The following is a 24709-nucleotide window of genomic DNA, read 5'->3' on the forward strand; positions in this document are numbered from 1 at the left end:
GAACCCAAGGTCCACATCCCCAAGGATGTGGTCAAAGAATATTATAAAAACGATGACATCCAGCAATGGTTCAAGGCCTACGAGGTAGCTATGACCTCACACCGAGTTCCACAGAAAGATTGGGGAGCCGGGCTGTGGGGTCGATTCCTGAGTGAGGGGAGAGACACCCTACTCGACCTACCGTCTGCCGAACAGACCTCCTACAGCCACATGAAAGAGGCCCTCCTCACAAGGTACGGGCTCACTCCAGAAATGTACCGCCAACGCTTCCGAGAATGCAAGAAGATCCCCGGCACCACGTGGGTAGAATATGTCAATTTCTACAGCCGGGCCCTGGAAGGGTGGATCAAGGGCAGCAAAGTATCCACCTTCGAGGGGCTCATCGACCTCATTGCGTATGAGCACTTGTCCCTGAATTGCTTTGTGGAACTCCGACAGCACCTCCTTGACAGCAAGTTGGCCGACCCCCGGAAGCTGGCCGTCGAGGCCGATCGCTGGGTGAGCACCAGAGTACCCCGGGGGCCCGGGGGGGACACTGGCCGAAACGAACAGGGACCATCCCGCCCGAGGGGAGGAGGGGGTCAGAATAGACAGAGGGGTTCCCAGGTAGGGTCCCCGCGCAGTCCCCCCAGAAACCAGCCAGGTACCTCGCCTCCCACAGCGCGTGCAGGGTTTCCCCCAGCTAGGCCAGGGCCCCGGGTCAGCCAAGCCTGCTACCATTGCCAGAAACCCGGGCACTATGCCAATGACCCCCGCTGCCCCTTGTTCCAGAAGCCTGCCGCTGCAGGGCCCCCAGTGCGCCACATCACCTCCGTAGCCCTAGAAGAGGAGGGGGAGGAAGAGTTCGAGGGAGCTGAACACGCAGCTATGATGTTAGTCTCCTTGGGTGATAGGGAGATGGTCCCCGGAGCTCCCCTACCCGACAACACAGAGAAGTACCGGCAGCAGGTGACTGTCAATGGCCATCACATAGGGGCGCTCCGAGACACTGGGGCCAGTATCACCGCCGTCAAACGGCACCTCGTCACCGAAGCCCAGATTGTTCCCCCCATCTCCTGCAGGGTGATCGCAGCCGATAACTCCGTCCGCACCTGCCGGATAGCTCAAGTCCTGTTCGAGTGGGGGGGCGTCTCTGGAGAGTTACGGGTGGCGGCCCGCTCCGACATGCCGGTGGACTACCTGCTCGGCAACGATCTAGAGAGCTCCCCATGGCAGCGGGTTGAGAAAAGGACCCACTTAGAGATGGTGGGCCTACCCGAGTGGGCCTGTGTGAGTACCCGGTCGATGACCGCCCGAAGGCCCGCCCCCGAAGGGGTGACCTTAGAGGCGGCCCCGGCGACCCCCGAGGACCCCGAGGTCCCTGAACCCTTTGAGACCCCTGAGCTATTCCCCGGGGAGAGCTTCCCCCTCGACGCAGGGCCCATCGGCCCCGACGTCGAACCGACCCCGAGCTTGGACGACCTTCCTGAGCTGGCCCAATGGCGCCAGGAAGGGGGACCGTCCCGAGAAGAGTTCTGCCTAGAGCAGACATCCTGCCCATCCCTGGTGGGGCCGCGGCAGCAGGCCGCCACCCAGGCCGCCGGTGACCAGTCCGGCTCCCACTTTATCTATTGGGAAAACGGCCTATTATACAGCGAGCAAAAGTCCGCCGAGCTAGGGTCCGGCTGAGTGCTGGTGGTCCCCCTACGCTTCCGCGGCTTTCTCCTGAACCTGGCCCATGACGTGCCCCTGGCGGGACACCTGGTGTAGGAAGGTGGCTACCTGACTATGGTTACCCCAGATTTTTTGCCTGTGTTTAGCTGGTTTTTTGACTTAGTTGACCTGGTTCCCTGCTAATCAGGGCCCCAGGCCATCTGCTCTCTCTGTAAAATGGATTCCATGTACCCTAGGTACATACCAATTGGAAATGGACTCCTTGTCAGCCCCTGTAGAATGCACTATAGGTGCACAGGGCATAGGGGCCACTAAGGCCTACCAGGGGCTGCAGCATATCTTTTGCCACCCCTGGCTGGTTCTTAAATTGACACAACTGGCTGATCACTCAGCTGGGGTAAGGTGGTGTACACACCCCTTGCTTAGATATAGTATACCTATGTCTAAACCTATATCTGGACACATGTAAACCTGTGAGCCACTCCTATAGAAAGGCCTCACCAATCCTGGAGGCTGGGTGCATGGTTTTTATGTGAGATGGAGCTCTAGCATGAGCTGAGCCTGTCTGCAGCCGTCGGGAACAAATCCCTAAGCTGTTTCAGGATAATGCCATACCATATACTATTAAGTGCCTTATAATCCTCGCGGTTATTTAGCAACTCTGGTTTGGCTTTATCAAAAACATTTCGTGTAAGGTGTCATACGCTTTGGAATACCATCCCCTCGCCAGTTCTGGCGACGGGGATGGCATTCCACCCCTCTAGAGGGGTAAGACATGTTACTTCACTTTAATGCGGTTGATTTCTCCAAAGGCCTTAAGATCCACAAAATGGATGCCTCTGCCACAGACAAATGTCTGGACCCCTGGAGCTGACCGAAACCCAGTCAAGGGGGTCCTGGACAAAGGGTTTCCTGTCACAGGAGGGTGTCACCGCCCTCCAGACAGGAGATAGTGTATTGTAGCAGGGAGGTTTGAAAGAAACCAGACACTGCCTGGGGCGCACAAGGCTGCCCCTTGCATGATCCGGCCAAACCGGTTCTGGGGCACTCCAGCCCTCGTGCCAGGGCGGCCTGGATCAAAGGAAGGGGGTGTATCCACCCACTTCCTGGGTCCCACCCATAGGAGGGGACCTAGCAGGTAATCACGCCCACCAGATTCGAATAAGAGTGGGAGCAGTGCCAATGCACATCGGATTTCCTGGAAGAAACATTTGAAACGATATTCTGGACCCTTCGCCCTCCATCTCAACGTGGAAGCCCGAAGAATCTCCCTTGTGGTCAAGGAGTGACCACCCTGCAGCAGCAGGCACCATCCAGCCCTCGACGTCTACTTAGTTGCAGTTCCCGCCGGAACTCGAGCGACTGAGATCGACGAGATCAAGCCTGCCCAGCTTCTAACAGCCCGATCCACAGTCCCTGCAAAGCTGAGACCCGTGGAGGCGACCGGAAGCGTGGGGCACGCCATCTTGAAGTGACCACGAGACGCTGACCGTGCAGCCCACGAGTGACCCTCGAAGCTGTACACCGGGGTTTGAGAAGCCCCCACCCTGAGCTACTCCTGAGCCGAAGTTCAGCCCTCCACACTCGACGAGTGCTGCGTGGGGCCCTTTGGCACGATTTGGCTCAACGCGTTGGCCCGGTCACTTGCCAGCTGGCTTGTGGTCCCTGTGCCGACGAACTACCGAAGAAGACTCGTGAATCTGGTTGCTCCAGATCCACACCAGCTCCCCTGAAAAGGAGCCCCGACTCTGACCTTCCTGGTCCGAGTGAGAAGCAATCTTCCGATCCTGCGTGGATTGCTCTTACCAAGGCTTGTTTGCTCCAAACCTGAAGCCGACTGCACCGACGGTGAGAGCCTGCGTGGGACAGATCGTGACCTGCTCCTGGACGTCGCAGATGCCCCAGAGCCCACGTGACAGCGGAGAGAAGCTCCTCGACGACCACCTGATTGCGCCCGACATTGCCTGGTTCCGTCCTGGTTCCACCCTGGTCACTGCTGAGTGACCCAGACTCTGTCCCCTCTGCTTTCAGGTACTCTACAACTTGAGTCCACCCTTGGACTCCACCGGACACTTCGTCTTCACCCTGCCTGCAGCCCTTTCAGCTTCAAGCACCAAGAGCCTGCGTGTCAAAACCCGACGCCACTTCGACCCTGTGCACCCACTTCCTGTGGGTGAGGTAACTTTGCTCCGCCGGTGTTCCCACACTGGTGCACACCTCTAGGGTCTGTGTGTTAAGTTTTGTTCCTCTAGGTTCAGCGGAAGTGTCCTTAAACTTTAACTATTTGACTTTTACGCACCATTGGTTAACATTGGTGCATGCGTGCGCTTTCCGCACATCTCCCGAATCCCGAGGGCCATTCCCGACTTCAGCATTGCTTGTCCTGACTGCTCCCAGCGATTCCCTAGGCCCTAGGCCTAACCACTGCTCGAGTGGCATCTCTTATACCACTTGTTTAGTATATGGTTTGAGTGGCCACCCGCCCTCATCCATAATTGTGCAACTTGTATGTTTAAACAGTGCTTTTGATTTAACGCTTGTGCCCCTTTATTCATAAAGAATACTGGGGATTGTTTTTAGTAATAAACACATATATTTTTATAATATATACTTGTGTGGTGTCCTTTCATTTGGTATTACAGGATTGTATGTGGTAAAACAGCTCGCTTAACACGACCTCTTAAGTAAAGCCTTTAGGCTGCTTAGTCCATGCTACCCCTAGGATAGCTTGTCTAATAAGGTTGACTTACAACCAGACACCATAAGGGGATTGTTTGGTCAGGTAGTAGGTGGTTCCAGAATTGGAAACATCCCCTACCAGGCCAACTTCTCACATTGGTGAGCAGCGGTGCGGATTTGAGCTTGCTGTTGTTTTACCATTGCAATCTTTATATCAAATTGAAAGATCACATCAAGTACCTCTAGGTACATATAAAATCAAAAGCTTAGCATATTAAGTTCTACTGAACTTAGTAGTTGTAGGTTGAAGGGAGTAGCACACCCCTGACTACAACTCACTAGCAAGGTCCAGTAGGAAAACACTTAGTGTAGGTAAGTGCACCACTTACACCTCACTAGTAACCATGTCTGACACAGGAAAGGCCTCAGGGTCTAGTCCTGTGACAGTTGACCCTACCCAGGCAACTTTTGGATATGACAAACTAACCCGCAGAGACTTGATTGCCTTGTGCAAAGCAAGAGGGTTAAAAAGGGGCAGAAGCCCCACCTGCCTAATCCTGGTAGAAATCCTAGAACAGGATGACTTAGAGAAGGCAAAAGCAGCTTCCCTAGACACAGGGAACCCCCCTGTAGTTGATCCCCCTGAAGAGGAGGATGATGATGACTTGGATGAGGACTCAGAGGTTGAGGACTTAGAAGTACAGGATCAGGGTAGCCAGGTTCCAGTTGGTAGGCTTAGCCAGGCCAACTTGGACCTACTGGGGAATGGAGAGGGCCAGCACCTCCCCAGAACCCCACATGGGATTCTCCCAGGCAACAGAAGAGTGAGATCTCCCTCAGGGGACTCTCATATTTCTAGTGCCTCCAGAGAATCAGAGAGAGGCATGAGTGCTTCTCAGAAAGCTGAGCATAGGGCCAGAATGAGGGCTGTCCAACTCCAAATAGAGAGGGAGGAGGTAGCCTTGGCTCAAGCTAAACTTAGCATGGCCCAAGCTAAACTTGCCTTGGCAAGAGAGAAAAAATTGTGTGGCTTAGATGCCACTGGTGGCAGCAATATTCCTAAAGAGAAACCCAGGTCCTATGACAGTAGAAACCTGACAAAGATTGTGCCCCCCTTCAAAGAAGGGGATGACATCCACAAATGGATGACTGCTCTTGAGAGAGCCTGCATGGTACAGCAGGTTCCTGAGGAACAGTGGGCAGCAATCTTATGGTACTCCTTTTCAGAGAAAGGGAGGGACAAGCTCCTCACTGTCAGACATGAGGATGCAAACAATTACAAAGTCCTGAAGAGTGTTCTGATAGATGGGTTTGGCTTAACCACTGAACAGTACAGGTTCAAGTTCAGAGACACCCAGAAGACACAGACTCAGGACTGGACTGATTTTGTAGATTGTGCTACTAAGGCTCTGGAGGGTTGGCTACATGGCAGCAAAGTACATGACTTTACAGGATTGTATAATTTGATTATGAGGGAGCAGATCCTAAGTAATTGTCAGAACCAGCTCTTACACCAGCACCTGGTAGACTCTGATCTGACCTCTCCCCAAGAATTGGGAAAGAAGGCAGACAAATGGGTCAGAACCAGGATTAGGCCTAAGAATCAGGACAGTAACCAGAAGAAGGAGTCTACCAAGCCTCAAGATAAGGGTGGGGATAAAAATAAAGAAAAGACTTCCCCAGGGCCCCAAAACTCCAAGGATGGGGGTGGGTCCCAAGACACTTCTTCAACTGAGAAAAAGCCTTATTGTTATGCCTGTAAACAGGTGGGGCATTACAAAACAGACAGCTGTTGTCCCAAGAATAACAATAAAGAAAATATACCTCCAAAGCCAGCTTCAACACCTCCTGTTACTGTCAGCAGTAATCCCCCAGGAAGTGGAAGCACACCCAGGAATCTGGGTGGGTTTACTTTTGGAAATCAGGTGGACCCTGGCCTATCCAGGTCCCCATCACCCAATGATCTTGTTTATGAGGTTGGCATGGGGTTTGCCAACTTCTCTGCTTGCCCAAATACTTTGAGCAAGTATAGACAAGAACCCATCATCAATGGTTTGAAAGTTGAGGCTTTTAGAGACACAGGGGCTAGCATCACCATGGTGGCTGATGGCATAGTCCCCTCTAAGCAACTTTTACCTGGTGCCACATACCAGGTTACAAACATTGATGGAATCCAAACAAATCATCCCATGGCAGTAGTAAGTCTCAGCTGGGGAGGTGTCATTGGCCCAAAGAGAGTGGCAGTGTCACCAAACTTGCCTGTAGACTGCCTACTTGGTAATGATTTGGAGATCTCAGCCTGGGCTGAGGTTGAACAGGAAACCCATTCTAGAATGGTGAATTCCAATGGAAAGGTTAGTGGGGCTGTAATGGCTACAGCCCCCATTCAAGATGTCCTTCCTGAAAAGGTTGGTAGGGCTGAGAAACTCTCTGCCCCATCTTTAGCAAAAGCTCTTCCTGACCAGAATAGCAAAGCTGTTATGATAACAGCAGAAACCCAAACTGAGTCTCCTCCTGAAAAGGTTGGTGGGGCTGTGATGGCCACAGCCCAAACTCAAACTGACACGTGTGTTGTGAAACCTGAAATGATGGATAACTCCACACAAACTGAGAGCATGGAGGAGGAAGAGAAATCTCCCCCTCACCAGACTTTAGGACAGGATCAGCCTCCTCAGGGAACTGATCTTACCCCTGATGAAGGAACTGCCCCAGAGGTGGTTGGGCCTAGCCTGACAGAACCTCTGATGTCAGTGGACCCTTCTCAGGTGGGACCCAGTCTGGAGCAGGTAACCTGCCCCTCTCTACCCTGCCTTAGCCAGCCCAGGGCTGCAGAGGACAAGAAGGACAGTGAGACCCAGAGGGCCCCCTGTCAAATAAAGCACCCCCATCAAAAGATTAGGTGCACCAAAACTAGTAGCCCTAGTAAGGTGAAAACTTTAAAAACTCCTGAGGGAGCCCCCTTAAAAACAGTTAGGGACCTCCCACAGATGGATTCTGTTGGGCACAGCCAAACCTGGGACCCAAGGGGCCCAAACCTGAACTGTCCCTCCAGCAAGCCAAACAGAGGGACCCAGCCTCCAGCTTTAGGTAGCCAGAGGTTGACCCTGAGAGCACAGTGCAACTCAGTTAAAGAGAGAAAGGCACACATGGTGGAAGATAATTGGAGGAAGCTAAGCCCTAAATTAGTAGAGCCTCGCTTCAATACTCCATATCCAAACCAGCCTTTAACTTTGCATAAACACACCCAAGGTAGTGATTCCCTATGGTGGAGACCCTCTAATACCCAAAGGGTGAGGGACTGCTTAGTGGACCATGAGACAGGGGGTACCCATGCTAGTGCAGGTACTTCCTTATATGGCCACTCAGGCAATATAGGCTTACCTGGCCAAGGATAGCCTTATCTCCTTTCGTTTGGGGGGGGGTTATGTAGGAAGGTGGCTACCTGACTATGGTTACCCCAGATTTTTTGCCTGTGTTTAGCTGGTTTTTTGACTTAGTTGACCTGGTTCCCTGCTAATCAGGGCCCCAGGCCATCTGCTCTCTCTGTAAAATGGATTCCATGTACCCTAGGTACATACCAATTGGAAATGGACTCCTTGTCAGCCCCTGTAGAATGCACTATAGGTGCACAGGGCATAGGGGCCACTAAGGCCTACCAGGGGCTGCAGCATATCTTTTGCCACCCCTGGCTGGTTCTTAAATTGACACAACTGGCTGATCACTCAGCTGGGGTAAGGTGGTGTACACACCCCTTGCTTAGATATAGTATACCTATGTCTAAACCTATATCTGGACACATGTAAACCTGTGAGCCACTCCTATAGAAAGGCCTCACCAATCCTGGAGGCTGGGTGCATGGTTTTTATGTGAGATGGAGCTCTAGCATGAGCTGAGCCTGTCTGCAGCCGTCGGGAACAAATCCCTAAGCTGTTTCAGGATAATGCCATACCATATACTATTAAGTGCCTTATAATCCTCGCGGTTATTTAGCAACTCTGGTTTGGCTTTATCAAAAACATGTCGTGTAAGGTGTCATACGCTTTGGAATACCATCCCCTCGCCAGTTCTGGCGACGGGGATGGCATTCCACCCCTCTAGAGGGGTAAGACATGTTACTTCACTTTAATGCGGTTGATTTCTCCAAAGGCCTTAAGATCCACAAAATGGATGCCTCTGCCACAGACAAATGTCTGGACCCCTGGAGCTGACCGAAACCCAGTCAAGGGGGTCCTGGACAAAGGGTTTCCTGTCACAGGAGGGTGTCACCGCCCTCCAGACAGGAGATAGTGTATTGTAGCAGGGAGGTTTGAAAGAAACCAGACACTGCCTGGGGCGCACAAGGCTGCCCCTTGCATGATCCGGCCAAACCGGTTCTGGGGCACTCCAGCCCTCGTGCCAGGGCGGCCTGGATCAAAGGAAGGGGGTGTATCCACCCACTTCCTGGGTCCCACCCATAGGAGGGGACCTAGCAGGTAATCACGCCCACCAGATTCGAATAAGAGTGGGAGCAGTGCCAATGCACATCGGATTTCCTGGAAGAAACATTTGAAACGATATTCTGGACCCTTCGCCCTCCATCTCAACGTGGAAGCCCGAAGAATCTCCCTTGTGGTCAAGGAGTGACCACCCTGCAGCAGCAGGCACCATCCAGCCCTCGACGTCTACTTAGTTGCAGTTCCCGCCGGAACTCGAGCGACTGAGATCGACGAGATCAAGCCTGCCCAGCTTCTAACAGCCCGATCCACAGTCCCTGCAAAGCTGAGACCCGTGGAGGCGACCGGAAGCGTGGGGCACGCCATCTTGAAGTGACCACGAGACGCTGACCGTGCAGCCCACGAGTGACCCTCGAAGCTGTACACCGGGGTTTGAGAAGCCCCCACCCTGAGCTACTCCTGAGCCGAAGTTCAGCCCTCCACACTCGACGAGTGCTGCGTGGGGCCCTTTGGCACGATTTGGCTCAACGCGTTGGCCCGGTCACTTGCCAGCTGGCTTGTGGTCCCTGTGCCGACGAACTACCGAAGAAGACTCGTGAATCTGGTTGCTCCAGATCCACACCAGCTCCCCTGAAAAGGAGCCCCGACTCTGACCTTCCTGGTCCGAGTGAGAAGCAATCTTCCGATCCTGCGTGGATTGCTCTTACCAAGGCTTGTTTGCTCCAAACCTGAAGCCGACTGCACCGACGGTGAGAGCCTGCGTGGGACAGATCGTGACCTGCTCCTGGACGTCGCAGATGCCCCAGAGCCCACGTGACAGCGGAGAGAAGCTCCTCGACGACCACCTGATTGCGCCCGACATTGCCTGGTTCCGTCCTGGTTCCACCCTGGTCACTGCTGAGTGACCCAGACTCTGTCCCCTCTGCTTTCAGGTACTCTACAACTTGAGTCCACCCTTGGACTCCACCGGACACTTCGTCTTCACCCTGCCTGCAGCCCTTTCAGCTTCAAGCACCAAGAGCCTGCGTGTCAAAACCCGACGCCACTTCGACCCTGTGCACCCACTTCCTGTGGGTGAGGTAACTTTGCTCCGCCGGTGTTCCCACACTGGTGCACACCTCTAGGGTCTGTGTGTTAAGTTTTGTTCCTCTAGGTTCAGCGGAAGTGTCCTTAAACTTTAACTATTTGACTTTTACGCACCATTGGTTAACATTGGTGCATGCGTGCGCTTTCCGCACATCTCCCGAATCCCGAGGGCCATTCCCGACTTCAGCATTGCTTGTCCTGACTGCTCCCAGCGATTCCCTAGGCCCTAGGCCTAACCACTGCTCGAGTGGCATCTCTTATACCACTTGTTTAGTATATGGTTTGAGTGGCCACCCGCCCTCATCCATAATTGTGCAACTTGTATGTTTAAACAGTGCTTTTGATTTAACGCTTGTGCCCCTTTATTCATAAAGAATACTGGGGATTGTTTTTAGTAATAAACACATATATTTTTATAATATATACTTGTGTGGTGTCCTTTCATTTGGTATTACAGGATTGTATGTGGTAAAACAGCTCGCTTAACACGACCTCTTAAGTTAAGCCTTTAGGCTGCTTAGTCCATGCTACCCCTAGGATAGCTTGTCTAATAAGGTTGACTTACAACCAGACACCATAAGGGGATTGTTTGGTCAGGTAGTAGGTGGTTCCAGAATTGGAAACATCCCCTACCAGGCCAACTTCTCACACCTGGGACAAGACAAAACGTACCAGCACCTGGTCACCCACTTCTACTGGCCGGGCATGCGCTCCGATGTGGAGGCCCACTGTAAATCCTGCCCCACTTGTCAGTCCAGCGGAAAGAGCGGAGGGAAGCGCAAGGCTCCTCTCCAACCCTTCCCCGTGGTCAGTACCCCCTTTGAGAGGGTGGGAATCGACATTGTGGGCCCACTCGACCCCCGAACCTCCTTGGGGCACCGCCTTATCCTGGTGCTGGTAGACCATGCCACCCGATACCCCGAAGCCGTTCCCCTCTGAACGGTGACCGCCCCCGTAGTGGGGCGGGCCCTCATGGCCATCTTCTCCCGGGTGGGATTCCCTCGAGAGGTCGTCAGTGACCGAGGGACCAACTTCATCTCGAAATACATGAAGTCCCTTTGGCGACAATGTGGGGTGACGTACAAGTTCACCACCCCATACCACCCCCAGGGTAACGGCCTGGTGGAACGCTTCAACCGGACCCTCAAGGGAATGATCATGGGACTCGAAGAGCCCCTGAGGCGTAAGTGGGACGTCCTCCTTCCCTGTCTCCTCTTCGCGTACCGCGAAGTTCCCCAGAAATCCCTGGGGTTCAGCCCCTTCGAACTGCTCTACGGGCACCCCGTCCGGGGACCCCTCACCCTGGTCAAGGAAGGGTGGGAGACGGCGGCCCCAGAGCCCCCTCCCGATGTGTTTCGATACATTTTGGCCCTCCGGAACCAGACGAGGAAGTTCCGAGAGCTGGCCGAGGCAAACCTCAAAGCCAGCCAAGAAGAAATGAAACGGTGGTATGACCAAAATGCCACTCTGGTCGAGTTTCAGCCCGGACAGCAGGTCTGGGTTATGGCCCCCGTAGAGCCCTGTGCCCTGCAAGACAAGTGGACAGGGCCCTTCAAGGTGGTAGAGCGCAAGAGTCAGGTGACCTACCTCATCGATGTAGAGTCCCCCAGGAACCCCTTGCGGGTCCTTCACGTGAACCGCCTCAAGCCCCACTTCGCCCGGTCCGAGTTGAGCTTGCTCCTCGCCACGGACGATGGGGAAGAAGAAGAAACGGAGCCTCTCCCGATCTCCTGTGTACCAGAGAGAAAGACGGCTCCGTAGAGGGAGTGAGTCTCTCCTCCTCCCTCTCTCCCGAGCAGCGCGAGGACTGTCGCCAGTTGTTGGGACAGTTCTCGGACCTCTTCTCCCTCACCCCCGGCGTCACCAACTGGTGCGTCCACGACGTGGACACCGGGGACAGCCCACCGGTACGGCACCAAGCCTACCGCGTCCCTGACCGAGTCCGGGCCTGTATCAAGGCCGAGGTATCAAAGATGCTAGCTCTCGGGGTGGTCGAAGCCTCTGACAGCCCATGGGCTAGCCCCGTGGTCCTGGTTCCGAAGGCAGCCACCCCCGGTGCTGTTCCTGAGCTGAGGTTCTGCGTTGACTACCGCGGGCTCAACGCAGTCACCAGAACAGATGCTCATCCCATCCCCCGAGCCGACGAGCTTATCGATCGCCTCGGGGCTGCTCGCTTCCTTAGCACGTTCGACCTGACCAGTGGATACTGGCAGATCACCCTCACCGAGGGAGCAAAGGAAAGATCCGCTTTTTCCACCCCGGATGGTCACTACCATTTCCGGGTGATGCCCTTCGGAATGAAGAACGCCCCCGTCACCTTCCAGAGGCTGGTGAACCAGGTATTGGCGGGGTTGGAGGAGTTCAGCGCTGCGTATCTGGACGATATCGCAGTGTACAGTTCCCACTGGCCCGAGCACCTCCAGCACCTCTGGGCGGTGCTGACGACCCTGAGAAGGGCCGGTCTCACCATTAAGGCAAGCAAGTGCCAGATCGGACAAGGGTCCGTAATCTACCTCGGGCACCAGGTCGGAAGCGGCCTCGTAGCCCCCCTCCAGCCCAAGATCGATGCCATCGTGGCCTGGGAGGCCCCCACGACCCAGACGGAAGTGCGGGCGTTTCTAGGGCACACGGCGTACTACCGCCGGTTCATCAAGAGTTACGGCAGCATCGTAGCCCCCCTCACGGAGTTAACCTCCAAAAACCAGCCGAAGAAAGTCAGCTGGACCCCCGCCTGCCAAGAGGCGTTCGAAACGTTAAAAGACGCCATGTGCACTGCCCCCATCTTGCAGGCCCCCGACTACTCACGAGAGTTTGTAGTCCAGACGGATGCGTCCGAGCATGGCATCGGAGCCGTCCTGTCCCAGGTGAATGAGAATGGCCTAGACCACCCAGTGGCATTCATTAGCCGGAGGCTACTCCCTCGAGAACAAAGGTGGAGCACCATCGAGCGGGAGGCCTTCGCGGTAGTTTGGGCCCTGAAGAAGCTGAGGCCCTACCTGTTCGGTACTCACTTCCGGGTCCAGACCGACCACCGACCTCTCCGGTGGCTAATGCAGATGAGAGGGAAGAATCCCAAATTGCTGCGCTGGTCCATCTCCCTCCAGGGGATGGACTTCACTGTCGAACACCGGCCGGGCGCGGACCACGCCAACGCTGATGGCCTGTCCCGATTCTTCCGCCTCAGCGAAGAGAACCCCCAAGAGGATGGGTAGTTCTCCCCGCCTTCAGCTGGGGGGGACGCGTGTTGGACCCGGCCTCGTGGCGTGGTTCACCTCTGTCCCTCCACACCCTGTGAGTGTAGGCCTGTCCCCCGAGTCCCCTGCGTAGCCTCCCCATTAGTGTAGCCTGCAACCCGAGCCTGGTCGTCCTACCCCAGTTAAGCCTAGATCCCCCTGGAACCTCGACCAGGCCTGCCTTCCCCGCTCCACTCCCGGCTCCGAGCGCCTAACCTTGCATGCCCCACAAGGCCCGGACGCCATCTTCCCTACCTGACTTCCCTGTCTCCCTGGGCCTAGCGTGACCCCGGCCCCAGCGAAACCCAGACTCCAAAGGCGCGCCAGTCCCGGCTGGGGGGTAAAGGGCTCCCCGAGTGAGATAAGCCAGGGAGTTTCGATGGCACCTCCGGCCTCCCCTGAGGGGCTGGTTTCTGTCACACCTTTGGCCCTCCCCTGTGGGCCAGTTTCGATCACCCCTCTGGCCTCGACGAGGGCTGGTTCCTGACCCGCTGGGCGTCTGGGAATTCCCGGACCCATCTTTCAAAGGGATCAAATAGCCAACCGCCGGACCTCGCCAACGACCAGCCCCCAGGGCCGGAGACCTCTGCCTGCGAGGGTCCGGAGATCAAAGAGCCAAAGGACTATAACTGGGCCCGCCTGACAACTAGCGGGCAGTTGTATCTTGGACCTGAAGCCCTGCTGATCTGTTCGCGGCTGACCCTAAGAAGACTCACCTGGAACCTCTGAGCCCTGCTGACGCTGTCGCGGCTCCTTCTTCGCCTTAAGGAACTGAACCACCGGAGCCCTGCTGACGCTGTCGCGGCTCGATCTCTAAAGACCACCGGAGCCCTGCTGACGCTGTCGCGGCTCGACCTCTAAGACCATCCGAGCCCTGCTGACGCTGTCGCGGCTCTCACGAACCTCTCCCGATCGAGCCCTGCTGACCTCGTTGCGGCTCGAGGAGTACTCTGGTCCGGCTGGACCATCGAGACCACCATCACGACCGGGCCGACTCGACGAAGGTGAGGCAGCCAGTACGACCACCATCCCGTACCCCCCGGCTCGAGGATTGAGAGCTGTGCGTGGGGTACGCCTCGTACGGACCCAGAGACTAAAAGACTGTCCCGCTTCCCCCTTCCCGAATCCTCAGAGACTTTGTGGTCCTGTTGCCACTGTGTATATAGGAGTGCTTCCTTCATTACTTGCTTATATAAAGAACTTGTTCCTAAAACCCAACGGTGTGGTGTCTGTTCGTAGTGTGGTGTGAGCTCAGTGTGTACGATCCCAAACCCAAAGGCCTCCCCGGCGAGGACCTCACAATCAAGACTCGGCAAGTTCTGTGGGAGAGGTGGATCTTGGGGTGTCTGGGTGAGCACAACCTGGCCCTCGGAGATTGCCCCTTCCAACAGCCAGTATGGCTGGTCCTATGACCACTCGCAGTTCACCTCTACGATAGCTACCCAGGTAAGAGCTGATCTGATAAGTACAGGTCTTATACACACAGTGTCTATAGAAGCTTGGCAAGCAATATGTGGGAAACACCCATTACAATGATGGCCTTTTCATGCGCTACCATCGCAACGCGACTTTAACATCGCAGGAGGCTTTACATCGCATGCTTTTAGAACGCATGCGATGTCTGCGCATTGACTTTTACATCGCTAGCAATGACAACGTGTGAGCAAGATGATGGATTATGACAGATGCAAGATGACGCGTCGAGGATTTTGATGCAACATGAGGTATGCATTAAAACATATTGGCAAAGGCTGGCACTATAGTAGATAGATGGATGAAGGATGGATGTATGGATGGAAGGATGAAAGGGTGGATGGATGAAGGATGGATGGATGAAGGATGGATGTATAGATGGAAGGATGAAAGGGTGGGTGGATGAAGGATGGATGTATGGATGGATAAAAGGTTGCATGGATGAATGATGGATGGGTGGATGGATGTGTGAAAAGGTGAGTGGATGAATGATGGGTGGATGGATGGATGGATGGATGGAAGGGTGGTTGGGTGAAGGATGGGTGTATGGATGGAAGGATAAAAGGGTGGATGGGTGAAGGATGGATGGATGAAGGATGGATGTATGGATGGAAGGATGAAATGGTGGATGGATGGAAGGGTGGATGGATGAAGGATGGATGGATGTATGGATGGAAGGATGAAAGGGTGGGTGGATGAAATATGGATGTATGGATGGAAGGATGAAATGGTGGATGGATGAAGGATGGATGTATGGGTGGATAAAAGGTTGCGTGGATGAATGATGTATGGATGTGTGAAAAGATGGGTGGATGAATGATTGGTGGATGGGTGGATGGATGAAAAGGTGGATGGGTGGATGGATGAAAGGGTGGATGGATGGATGGATGAAAGGGTGGATGGATGAAGGGCTTGTAAGACTGAATAAAGACTTGAAACAAAACAAAATGTAGAAGGTCTTTGGTTGTTCATGACAACAAATGGGTATGTATGTAAGTTTGGAATACAGGTTGAACGTGAAATAGCGGGTGTAAACATAGGGTGAAATAATGGTTGCGAAGGAGTACACATCTCATTAAATAGAGCTCAGGCACCCTAAACATATGCTACCAGGGAATAAGGGAGTGAGTTAAGCTACTGTATGAATCAGACACAGTTTCAGGGGAGGGTGGTCAGGTAATGAAACTTTTGAAATCTGGATGGTAAGGGGGGCTGGTTGTTGGGGGCGTTCCGGGATATCAGGTCAAGTAACTCAAATGATCTGAGCACAGGGTTAACCAGATGGAGGTTAATGACTATAATAGGCGGATTGTAAAGGTAGATGGGGAGATTTTATTGTTCTCAACTCTTGAGCTGATATCACTAGACAGGGTGAACCAAGTAGTGCTAGTGTGTCGTCTCGCCAGCCTGTGACTAAAGGACAGAGCCGAGTTAGTGCAGTCCTTTGTGTAGGAACCTGTCTCTGGTGTAAACCTATCATCTTTCATGTGGACATGTGTTCTTTAACACTATGGCATTCACAAAGCTCCTTTTGGCACCTTTGTTCTGATGGGTATTTTTTTTTTTTTCAGAATATATTTTTATTGGTTTTTTTCCTTACATAGACAGGGTACACATAAACATACACGGGTACATATGCTCTTTCTGGCGCATAGATCACTGCGTCTGTACACTATACATCATCGACAACTGGGTAATCTATGCTTTGTTTTACTTTGTTGGGCGGTTAATTCTACGTCCCATTGGGCTAATAGTTCGTATTCCATATAACGGTGGACTTCTTTCGTTGGCTCTTAGCATTTTCGTGAACATATAACATGCAACATGTAACGTATAGTTGTTGGCTGGTGGTTAAAGATCGGCATACAGCCTCTTGTTTCTATCTCATGGTATATTTGGCTACAGTGGTTTGAATGGGTCTAGTGCCCTATCTAGCGATGACCACATCTGTCTATTGGGTTTCTTCCAGGGTGTGTATCTTAGCGCTGTTTTGTCGGCGCCTCTTAGGAATTTAACCCAATTTATACATCCTTTAAAGGTGGCCTTGGAGGTGTTTTTCCAATTGGCTAGTATGGTCTTTGTGGCACTAGTTAGGAGGAAATCTAGAAGGTTTCTGTCTTGTTGTGTGTTGATGTCGGTGTTGATGTGTGCGGTTGTTAGGATGCAGAACTCCCGCTTGAGGGTGCAACCTAGTGTCTGGTTGGTGAAGTCAAACACTTTGTCCCAGAATTTTCTGACCTTGCAGCAGTGGAATCTTAGATGGGCTAAGTCCCCTGTTGCTTTGTTGCAGTTCCAGCACTGGCCATTCTCTCTTAGGCTCAATTTCGCTAGCTGTGCTGGGTTCCAGTGTGCTTGGTGTATTAACCAAAATTTGGTTTGCGCTAGTACTGGCGAGATTATGTTTTGCGTGGGGGAGGCCCACATGGTCGACAGTACGTTCTCTGTGAGAGTACGGCCTATCTGGTTTTCCCAGTAGTGTTTATCTTTATCCTTGAGTTTTGAGGTCTTTGGGCGGAGAAGTTTATATAGGTGTGATATGTGGTGCCCTGTTTTGTTTAGGTTTTCCATGAGTTGGAAGATCGATGGGGTGAGGCTGCTTAGGTTTGCTTTTGTGATCGCTGTTTTGATGGTCAGGAAGTTGTATAGTTCCGCCTCTGCAAGGCCGAACCTGCCCTTTATGGTGTTAAAAGTGAGCGGTTTGCTTTCCTCTTCTAGGTGTGCTGGATGTGAGAGGCCTAGCGTGCTTAACGTCTTTATATCCAGCGGCTTCCCCCTGTACTTTATTTTTGGGTTATCTCATAGTGCCACCCATTTCGAGTTTTTTAGGCATACCTCTAGTTTCTGATCTACCTTAAGGAGGGCACTTCTTGTTATCTTGAATATTGGGTTCCCTTTTTGTGACTGTTTGTTGGCTGTGAGGAGGGTTAGGGGGTCTGAGTTGTCTAGGATGGCTTTTTCCAGGGCCAGCCACGTTGGGGTGTATTTCTGATTTTGGGTTACCCAGTGCAACCCTTGTCTGGCTATGCAGGCTGTCTGAAATGAGTTTAGATCTGCCACTTTAAGGCCTCCTAGTTCTTTCCTTAGACTAAGTTTTTGGAGGGTAATTCTTGTTTTTTTGTCCCTCCAGATGAATTTGTTCAGTGCTTGGTCTATTTTTTTATGGAAGTCGTCGGTTAGAGCTTGGGGGAGCATACTGGCTAGGTAGTTAACTATCGGTGTGGCCATCATTTTTACTGTTTCTATTCTTCCCCACCAGGTGATGAATTTGGGTGACCATTTTTCCAGCAAGTCTCTTATCTTTGCCAGTGTTCTCTTTTCGTTTTGGTCTAGGGTCGTTCTTAAGTCCTTGCCAAAGTTTATTCCTACGTATTTGATTGATTTTGTTTGCCACACCAGCCCAGAGTCCCCTAGTACTTTCTTGGTCGTGTGTACATTCATGGGCATACACTCTGACTTGTCTCTATTTAGTTTGTACCCTGAGTGGGAAGCGTAGGTGTTGATGGTTCACATGAGTGCGAGTATGGACACTGTTGGGTCTTCTGTAACTATTAATAGGTCGTCTGCATATTCCGCCAGTTTGGGTCGTGGTTTTGTTGATGGAGATGCCTGCTATGTTCTCGTTTGTGAGAATGTCTTTGATCAGGGGTTCTAGTACTAGAAAGAACAGTAGTGGGGATAGCGGGCATCCCTGTCTAGTTCCTCTTTGGAGGTCGAATGGGGCTGAGGTTGTGCCGTTAATTTAATACTCTAGAGAGATATGTTAAAGGTTACTACTCCATAGGAGAATTAAGTAGATAATAATTTGGAAGTTGTGTTAGTGGTTACTGCTCTAATACTTAAAATACTGAAGGAGGGAAGCAGTGATCTATAATCTGGAGGTATGTGCTAGTAGTTAATACTGTATTGGAGTACATAAGTTGTTAATACTCTGTGGCATGAGCTAGTTGTAACACTTTTTAGTGCTCCGAGTTGTTAATACTCTGGAGGTATTGATTAGCCGGCAATAGTGTGAATGAGCGTGCTGGAAGTTTGCACTCAAGAACAGTGCGCTCAGAGGTAATACTACCTTTTACTACTGTGAAGAACTGCCCTGGTAATTAAACTAGTAATAAATACTCTGCAGGGTGCACTGACTAGTTACTTTCAAAAAAAGTATCTAATGAACAGGTGGCAGGATCTCATCACCAAAGAAGTGTGAAACGTCCTTGAGGAAAAAAATATCACACATGATTACAAAACTGGACTCATTATTGTCCCAAAATTCCACCTCCCGTTGTCAATATAGGAAACAAGGTTATGCTTACAGGAATGTGCAAATAAACAATTTCAAATAAAATTGCTGATGTGCCTACTAGAACCTTGAAATTTAGCAAGCATATTTCAGGATAGTTTTAATCACTAGGAACCAGCATCCATATTTGTTTACAAAATATATCACTAACATTCCTTCATACTTATGTAAAATAATATTGCCTTGATTCATGGGACTATGTGTTTACTTATCACATAATTAATAATTTGGAAGAATGTACAAACAGTTAATACTCTAGTTACAACTTAAGAGGTTTATTCCCCTATTTAATATGATTGAGCAATGCAAAAGTCAATGACACACTCCAGGTGTGCACAGATGATTGATACCCTGGAGTAGTATGTTAGCATTTAGAGTCATAGTGGTTATTACTTTGGAGGAGTGCACAAGTAGATGATATTATTCTGATGAGCGCTAGTGAATAATATGCTATTGGTGGGGTACTGTAATTGGTAATCATGAGAGGTACACTTCTAGTTAATACTGTGAAGAGTGCGCTAGTTAACACACTGGCGATGTGTGCAAGTAGTTAATACTCTGGTGGTGTGGACTAGCACCTATGTCTTAAGGAATGCACTACAGGAGAAAGGCCATACCATTGCACTGAATGTGTGAAGAGCTTTAGTCGACTAACAGGGCTACAAAGACATCAGCGAACACACACGGGGGAAGAGCCATTCAAGTGCAATGAATGTGGGAAGAGCTTTAGTCAATTATCAGAACTACAAAGTCATCAGCAAACACACACAGGGGAAAAGCCATTCAAGTGCAGTGAATGTGCAAAGTGCTTTAGACACTTATCAGTCCTCCAAACACATCAGCGAACACACACAGGGGAAAAGCCATTCAACTGCAGTGAATGTGGGAGGAGCTTTAGTCGATTATCAGGCCTACACATTCATCAGCGAACACACACGGGGGAAAAACCCTATCATTGTAGTGAATGTGACCATAGTTTCAGTTACACTTCAGCATTAAGGTATCATCAGCAAACTCACACAGGAGAAAAACCATTCAAGTGCAGTGAATGTGTAAAGAGCTTTATTCGGTTATCAGAACTACGAAGACACCAGAGAAAACACAAAGGGGAAAAGCCATTCCCCTGGCTTTAGTCAGTTATCAAGCCTTCAACGTCCTCAGCGAGAACACACGGGGGAAAAGCCATTCAAGTGCAGTGAATGTGCAGAGTGCTTTAGTAGGTTATCAAGCCTTCAACGTCATCAGAAAACACACACAGGGGAAACGCCATTCATGTGCAGTGAATGTGCAATGTGCTTTAGTCACTTATCAAGCCTTCAAAGTCATTAGCGAACACACACGGGGGAAAACCATTCAAGTGCAGTGAACCTGCAAAGTGCGTTAGTCACCTGTCAAACCTACAAACTCATCAGCGAATACACACGGGAAAAACGATTCAAGTGCAGTGAATGTGTAAAAAGCTTTAGTAGGTTATTATACCTACGAAGACACCAGCGTACATACATAGGGGAAAAACTATTCAAGTGCAGTGAATGTGGAAAAAGCTTTAGTCACCTGTAAAACCTACAAACGCATCAGCGAACACACTCAGGGGAAAAACTATTCAAGTGCCATGAATGTGCAAAGTGCTTTAGTCAGTTATCAAACCTTAAAAATATATTCGAACACACACGGGGGAAAAAACATTCAAGTGCAGTGAATGTGCAAAGTGTTTTAGTCACCTGTCAAACCTTCAAACACATCAGCGAATACACACAGGGGAAAAACTATTCAAGTGCAATGAATGTGTAAAAAGCTTTAGTAGGTTATCATAACTGCTTCATTCTACTCACTATAAAGTGTTGCACATTTGTAGTGTCACACATAAGGAGTACCCTAAAAACATCGAAATGTCTCCTACATTTACAGAAAACGTAGCACCTATGCTATATTTAACTATTTAATTTTATTTATTTATTTATTTATTTATTTATTTATTTATTTATAGTGTTTTATATAGCGCGGACAAGACCCGTGGGTATCAGAGCGCTTAACATAAAAAGATTACAAATTACAGATTGACATTATAGTAACAATTATAACAACAAACATATATGAGGTAGTAGACGATATGCTATCAGGGGTGATTAGATAAATATATTCCTAACGCCTGTGACATTAGCCTTAGGAGGTGCATAAGCTTGGCTTGTGTCATAGTCATATCGTCAGGCTCGGTGAGGTAGGGTTACGTAGTATTATCAGTACAATTCCATGAGTAATTAGCAATACGCGTTGAATAGGTTTAGCTTGTGGCAAGGATTAAATAGATAAACCAAGTAGGGTAGAGAATTATATCATTATAGGTGTGAGATACAGTGTAGGGATCACATATATATGAGGTAGCCTTAAAGTGTATAGCCGAGGTTTGATCGGGAATCAGTCATTTGTCTAATTGATCTTCAAATTATTCATGATGAGTCCGATCTTCTTTGTCTTGAGTGTTCATATTAATGGTCGGTATGTATCTCTATGTAGGGTATTTACTCATCAAGTGGTTCTTCAGTTCCCGTTTGAATTTTACAGTGTTTTGAATCACCCTGATGTTAGGAGGGAGTGAATTCCAGACTCTGGGGGCGGCTCCGGAGAATGCTCGGTCATAGGTCTTTTTCTTGCGGAAGAAGGCCGGTCGTAATAGCAACTCATTAGCGCTTCTAGTTGGTCTGTTACCTCCCGATAGCTTAATTTTCTTGGCTAGGTATATAGGCGTGTTGTAGTGAACCGCTTTGTGGGTAATACAGGCCATCTTCATTTTAATTCTAGCTTCGTAGGGTAGCCAGTTTAGTGCCTTTAGGTGGGGAGATATGTGATCGAATTTCCTCGTTCCCGTGATGAGTCTTGCCGCAGCGTTGAGACAGGCTTTTTGTGGTGCAGTGGATGTTTTCGGTAGGCCAGCTAACGTGGTGCAGCCATATTCAATTCTCGAGATCACTAGTGATTGGATAGCCAGTTTTAGATCTGCTTCTGAGATAAAGGGTTTCAGTTTTCTTAGATAGTTCAGGTGGAAACGGGCGCTCTTGGCCATTGTGTTGATGTGGTCTTTCATGTCGAGGTTCTCATCTAACGTAATTCCTAGTGATTTAGCTGAGTTAATTAGGGTCGGAGTACAGTTTAGCGCAGTCACCAATTTAGTCCATTCTTTTACCTCTGGTTGACTCCTTGCTGGTGATATTAGTAGGAATTCTGTTTTATCGGCATTAAGTTTTAGATGATTAGCTGTTAGCCATTGTAACGCTCGCTTTAATGTTTCATTCATTAGGTCAATGTCATCCCGACAGGCGATCTTCATATATATTTGCGTGTCGTCTGCGTACATGTGATAGGAGATCTGTGATTTTCGAAGAATCTCCGTGAGAGGTTCTACATACAAGTTGAATAGATCTGGGGATAACGTTGAGCCTTGCGGGACCCCTATTGCGTTAGGGCACGGGGAGGAGATTGCTTGGTTGACTAGGATTAGTTGTGTCCTGTTCTGTAGGAAGGAGTTAAACCATTTCAGTACGTTTCCAGATAAACCCATCCTGTCTCGTAGCCTGGTCATCAATAATTCGTGATTTACAGTGTCAAATGCTGATGACAAGTCTAGTAGGATCAGTAGGCACGCATGATTTTGGTCTAGGGCTTGTAAGGCGTCATCAACAATATGCAGGATCGCCGTTTCAGTACTATGTCCAGTTCTGAAACCTGATTGGCAGTCATCTAGTAATGAGAACTTAGCGATGTGTTGACTCAGTTGGCCCTGCACGCATTTCTCAATAAGTTTGGCAAGTAAAGGGATGTTGGTCACTGGTCGATAGTTCTTCGGGTCTGTTGCATCCGCTGTCGGTTTTTTGATGATGGGAACTACCTGCCCAGTTTTTAGGCAGTCAGGGAGGGTCCCTTGTGCAAGTGAAGCATTTATTATCTCAGTCCAGAAGGAATTAGGGTGTGGCTGATTTCTCTTACACACTTTGTCGGTAGAGGGTCTTGATAGTGGTTATTCGGTCTGAGTTCTGCTAGCGTTTTGGCGATCTTTCCCTGGTCATATAGTTCAAATGTGTCCCAATTTGCCTTATTTTTTGTTTGAAGACCTTCAGTTGTCGCATTAGCCTCATTTATAGGTGAGGGAAGGGTCGTGAGGTTAGCTGCTGCACTTGTGAGCTCAACTTCTAGTAGTTTGTTTTTTTCCGTGAAAAATGAAGAGAATTCCTCGCAGCTTATGGGAGTTTTTGAGTTCTCTTGAGTCGTTTTGGCTAGTTTATTTGACTGTTGTTTTAAGATCTCGAAGAGTTTTCTTGGTCTGTTTGTGGCATTGTCGAGTTCAGCCCTTATAAATTCTTTTTTGGTGTTGATTATCTTTTTGTTATATTGTTTTCTAGTTTTTCTGAGGGCTTTCAGCTCAGGGGAGGAGGGATGTTGTCTCCATTTCCTTTCAGCCATTCTCAGTTTTCGCCTGTCCTCGTTCAATGCCTCATTAAACCAAGGATTTTTTGGCTTTTCTGAGACATTTTTCAGTTTTTGAGGCAAGGTGTCATTGACTATATTACCGATCGAGGTTATGTAGTGATCCGTCAGCTCGTTGACATTGACATTCTGTCTGTTGTTACGAGGCTTCAGGTCTTTCTCACATCTTTCAGCCAGTAGTTCAATATTAGCTTCTTTTGTATCTCGAATCAGTTTTTTGCACTTGCGGGGTTGCACGGTCCTGCCCTTTTTCATTGTGGGTATCGCGAATGTTATGGCGTGATGGTCAGACCAATCACACGGGTCTATAGCAAGGATTGAAGTCTCTTTGTTTCTTGAAATAATCCAGTCTAGAGTCGCTCCTTGTGAGTGAGTGGGCTGGGTGCATGCTTGCGTAAGGTTTAGCTCATTGAGGAAGTCTTTAATCGAGTTAACCATTTTGTCATTGCCGTCGTCCCAGTGGAGGTTAAAGTCACCTAGGAATATGTTGTTGGCATCCGAGTTAGAGTTGGCAGTTATGATCTCTATTAGTTGCTCTGTGAACTTTGTGTTATCTCCCGGTGGGTGGTAGAACGCATGCAGGTTATAGCTTTGATTATTTAGTGATCTTATGTTAAGACCAAGGTATTCACAGGATTCTATGGGGTCAGATTGGAATTGGTTGACCTTAATCTCCGAACGGTGAATGCACGCTATAACTCCTCCCACTTTCCTTGGTCTGTCTAACCTGACAATGTTATATTGAGGTGGTACTAGGAGATCAATGGTAGGAGATGATGATTCACTGAGCCATGTTTCCGTGAGGATGGCCAAGTCGATTTCCTTGTTGATGATGAGGGCGGCTATATCTGACGCATGTTTAGTTGCTGAACGACAATTAAGAAGCCAGTTTTACTAAGGCAGTGTCTAGATCACTGTGATGGTCTAGACACGCCTTAGAAACTCTTCAGCGCTCCTGAAGGGCCTCTGCCCGGTCACTAAAAAATGTCACATAATAATAGGGAGTCGCGGCCAACGATCAATAAGCCAAGGGAGCCATGGGTTGAAAAAGTTTGGGAACCACTGCTATAGACTGATGTCATGGAATAAACAGGGCACAAATAAGGAAAATAGTGAAAGAGCCCTTTATCAAATGCAAATCACTGTGACGTCACATGTAGTGACATCACAAGAAGTGATGTCAGGCCCTTATAATAATGTTCATGTGAAATGTCGACGGCCTGTTTTAAAAACAAAAAACAAGAAACATAAAATAATGTAAAAATAAGTTTTTGTTCTCAGTTTTTATACATCGTGTGTTTTTCCCACTATCAGTTTTTAACTAAACTCGGAAAGGACTGAAAGTGTAAATATTTTTAAAGTGCTATGTGGAACTTGGAAAT

This window comes from Lissotriton helveticus, assembly GCF_964261635.1.
Source record: "Lissotriton helveticus chromosome 1_1 unlocalized genomic scaffold, aLisHel1.1 SUPER_1_unloc_90, whole genome shotgun sequence".
Taxonomy (NCBI): Eukaryota; Metazoa; Chordata; class Amphibia; order Caudata; family Salamandridae; genus Lissotriton; species Lissotriton helveticus.